Source organism: Nicotiana sylvestris, chromosome 9, assembly GCF_000393655.2.
Source record: "Nicotiana sylvestris chromosome 9, ASM39365v2, whole genome shotgun sequence".
Taxonomy (NCBI): Eukaryota; Viridiplantae; Streptophyta; class Magnoliopsida; order Solanales; family Solanaceae; genus Nicotiana; species Nicotiana sylvestris.
This window is the reverse complement of record NC_091065.1, coordinates 123,198,863-123,203,285: the sequence shown is the minus strand read 5'-3', so window position 1 is coordinate 123,203,285 and position 4,423 is coordinate 123,198,863. Positions and strand designations below refer to the sequence as shown.

Genomic DNA, 4,423 nt, shown 5'->3' with positions numbered 1-4,423 from the left:
GGACTCGCCTCGATAAGCTGAACTGAAACAAAATACGAATGATGCTCCTCCATAACAAATAAAATCCATACATGTACGACATCACCCGGTGCAGTGACCTCTACTGTAGGATATCTGGGCCTCCCCCTCTTGGGCACCCTCTACTCGCTTGAATACCCCACTATGACACATCTGTCCGAAGTCTAGGATAATCTCTCACTGGCTAGTATCTCCACAGTTGAAGCAACTTCTCTGCTGATGTGTATGTAGTATGGATACTTTGAGACCCATGAGCACCTGAAACACAGTGCGAGGCATGAAGTGCAAACTAAACTTGCTAACCGACAAAACCTCTACCATGTCATACCCTGCCCCCAAAATAAGGACCAGCAGATCTCTCCGGTCTGTGAGGCAACTTCCCTGTCCTCTCTCTCCGGACCTCGCCTGCCCTCTCTCTTCTGGTCCTACATGCCCTTTAATCGTCGATCGATCTCCACCACCAGCTGAAATGAAACATCTGACTCCAACTCCCAAGCCATGCTAAACTGAATATCATCTCTGAGCCCCTCAATGAACCGAGGGACTCGCTCCCTAACTGTAGTGACCAAAGCAGGTGCATGTCTGGACAAATCATTGAATCTAACGACATACTCTGACACTGACATAGTGCCCTAGTGCAGCTCTCAAACTCCGTGCACCATGCATCTCGAAGGGACTGAGGAACAAACTTTATTAGAAACAACTCTGAAAACTAAGCCCATGTTGCATCGGCCGGGCAACCCAATTCATACGCTCGCCACTACTGATATGTAGCCCTTAAGCTGGAACATAGTAAAAGCAACCCCTCTCATCTCCACAATACCCATAGCGCGGAGAATGCGATGGCACTCCTCTAGAAAACCCTGTCCACACTCTGAAGTCAACCCACTGAAAGTAGGAGGGTCATACTTCTTGAACCTAAGTTGTTCATCCTCAGATGTTGCTGCCCTAACCACGGACTGAACGGGAATCGCAGGTTCTATCGTCATGACACCTGGAACCAGACCAACATGAACTCACTGCTTTGGAGTACGGGCCACGGGAGTCTGAGTCCCTCCCCCGATCTGTGAAGTAGCCGGTGCAACCGAAATCAACCCCATCTGAGCCAATGTACCAAACATGCTCAAGAAGTGCTAAAATCTCTTAAAGTTCGGGTAACAGCCTCTCCGGTACCTATCCCCCAACTTGAATTGGTAAGTGACCTACTGCGGCATGCGCTCCTCTTCGGCCTCGGCTTTGGCCTGTGCCCCTAGCAACACCTGCTCAGGGGGGCAGCATTATCAGTAACTGCAGCTCATGTCCTCACCATCTATGAGAGAATAGAACGATAAAAGCTCAAACTTCGGGATCAATAATCTCGCACAATAATGAAAGAAGTGAAACTTTCCTAATAGTTTCGTAGAATCTCGAAGATAAGTTGAAAAAACTATGTACCGATCCGCAATACTCTACTAAACTTGCTTATGACTCATAACAACTATGAGCGTAAAGCTCTGATACAGACTTGTTGTTATACCCCATTTTATAACGGGTCGAATTATAGTATATAACCTATTGAAAATCTTGAGGTTTAATTAATTTTAAGAGTCGCCACCTAATTTTAGTTAAGTAATGCTTAAGTTAACTCTATTTTTATGGTCTGCTTAACCTTAAAAATTATAGGTAAGTGTTCTAACTAATCCTATAGGGAAGGTTATTAAAGCACCCTATATGATCTGTTAACTACGGTTAACCAGCCAAACTTAGGCTAATTAGTCCAAGATTTTAGAATAAATTAGATGTAAGCGTAACATCTTTCAACGTCAAATGACTTCTTTTGACTTATTAAAATTTAATTCTTAAAGAAAAAATAAAGTTTTCCAGTTGCTTAAAGTTAAGCAATTGTCGTAAAAAAAATTACCTGGTTAGAATTAAACATCTTAGTTCAAAAACTTAATGATATTAGAAACGAGCTTGACAAGAAGTTATCGGAAAGCCATCGTTTTAACAAATTGATTTCTTAAAAAAAGTGTCATAGGTATAATATTAAGCTTATTAGAAAATGCTTAAGCATTGGTAAATTGATGAAAGGTTATTAAATTAGTGATCTTAAATTCCTAAAGATTATATAAGTACTAGAACCCCAAACTAAAATAAACTCCAAATATAGAAATAAATTAATAATAATAAAGATAGATAAAAAGAATAGCAAAAGTGGCGCCCCAAGCGTTTCACTTGTTTCTTTCTTGCTATCCGGTAACTCTAGTAGATGGAATGTGACTGACTCCATGTGATGGTGGTGGAGATTCTCACTTTGAGACTCTTTATAACTCCAGCATTACATGCCAAATAAAGTAAAGGGTGAAATTAGAAGAGAGCTTAACCCTTAATATGCACGAAAAATAAAATAGCAAAGCAGAAAGATGAATAGTTGACTATAGGTGAGTGTTCTAAGGATTATAGAGATCTGAAAGAAATTTTAAAACTACACATAGGATACATACTGCCAATGTTAGTGGTAATTAGATGAAGAAAGAATGCATTTGCAGAACTAGAGAATTACTTGTAATTACCCAAAATACTTCCAAGGAAAGAGCTGGACATGATTTCTACCACTAAGAAGTCTTAAAGGTACCCTTTACAAACGTGCTAATTTAACATGCTTCCAAACAATTAGAACAAACTACTGCTACTCCATATAACATTTAATTACTTAGATAGAACAAAAAAATTCTCCCAACCTGATACATATCGACAAATAAATGACCAGGGGGACAGAATGCAGACTCAATGTAAACCCATACAATTCTTTCAAACACCTGATTAATTACCTATATGCCCATACAATTCTTTGTGATATATGCCCATATATCACAAAGAAAACTTTCTATAACATTTAGAGCTAAACTGCAAGCACTCGTTATTTGTTAATATCAGATTTAGTAGTATTATAAATCCTATAGGCATGACTGAATAGCGAGATGTCACTGACAACTTGTTTCAGACTACCAATACTTTAAACAAATACATAGGTTTCATGTATCAGACTCGAAAGTGCATATGGAATTTACATAATTAGTTAACATTAGGACTTAACTGAAGAGCATCTAATTAAATAGACAACCGTATCCTATACTGAATAGCGAGATGATGACTACTGCATTAATCAGCTTCAATCTCATGGAACAGACAACCGTATCCTATACTGAATAGCGAGATGATGACTACTGCATTAATCAGCTTCAATCTCATGGATCAGACAACCGTATCCTATACTTTTACAACAATTCTTATAAGTTCTAACACACACGTCCTAACCATTTTAAGGGTGATAATCAGAACACAGTTATGAATACATATGGACATGCTATCAATTAACGATTTAGTTTAAAATGCAAAAGTTCTAAACATGGTTTCTAATATATTGACAACAACTAAGAATACTTAACTCATGATTCCTAACAAACAACGAACATAGAATGATAAGTCAAATTAATTACATCAGAGGTTAATAAGAAGCACTTCAAATGTCTAAAAAGAAACGAAAGGGAAGTAACAACACTTTTTCCGATATGTGCAGATTATAAACATGCTTAGAACTGCGGAATCGAAAAGAGGAGAATAATCACTGACCTATTTTAGGGCAGCGAACTGAGGCGTTGGCTTTGGATCTACCGAACTCCGACCTCAAACTTGCTAACTCAAATGATTGTTAAACGATGCAATAGGCAACAAAATGCAGTACTTGTATTTAAAACCAACACAATCAAGAGACAAAAGAAAAGAGAAGATTTTTGGCAAGGCAAAATTATAAGAACGAACGAGAGCAGTAGCTTTTAGGAGTCATCGAGTGGCGGCCCGGAGTCCCCCTAAAATGGATCCAAAAGTGAGTATTTATAGGCGAAAGTATTAGGTTTCTTGGCTTGGGCGGGACTTTTATGAATCACTAGCCGTTTGAATTTCAAAAGCTGTTTGAGAAATTTTGTTGAGAGGAAAAAGAAAGTATCCGTTCAACGGATCTGAATCCTTGATACAGAGGCCGAATCTGACCTTCTAAAAAAAATGTCTGTGGCTTCTTGTGTTGACAGAATCTACATGGCAGATGTGATTCTTAAAGTTAAGATATTAAAGCAAGGAATTTCACAAAAATAGAAGGGACAAAGTCTGCCCATGGAAAGGAAGGAGAAACTTTGTCAAATAAAGTAAAATAAGAGAGAAAGGGGCATCATCTACTTATGAGATATTATAGGAGTCCGGAATCAAAATGTAGTTTTTTTTTACTCAAACTACACAAATAGGTAGTAAAAAAATGACCTTTTTTATATATAGCGTCATAATACCTGGCGCTATATACTAACAGTAACAGAACTGTTAAGGTATAGCGCCAGGTATTGTGGCGCTATACTGTAAAAGCTGACATGGCCAG

The 4,423-nt window shown here is 38.4% G+C and overlaps 1 long non-coding RNA gene across 1 annotated transcript; it reads right to left on the bottom strand.

Annotated features, from left to right (window-relative positions):
* Positions 1–2,153: 2,153 nt before the first annotated feature.
* On the bottom strand, positions 2,154–4,154 carry LOC104243821 (uncharacterized). Its single transcript, XR_715302.2, has 2 exons — positions 3,631–4,154; positions 2,154–2,319 (listed from the first exon to the last, which is right to left on the bottom strand). It is a non-coding gene; the product is annotated as an uncharacterized lncRNA (long non-coding RNA).
* Positions 4,155–4,423: the final 269 nt, after the last annotated feature.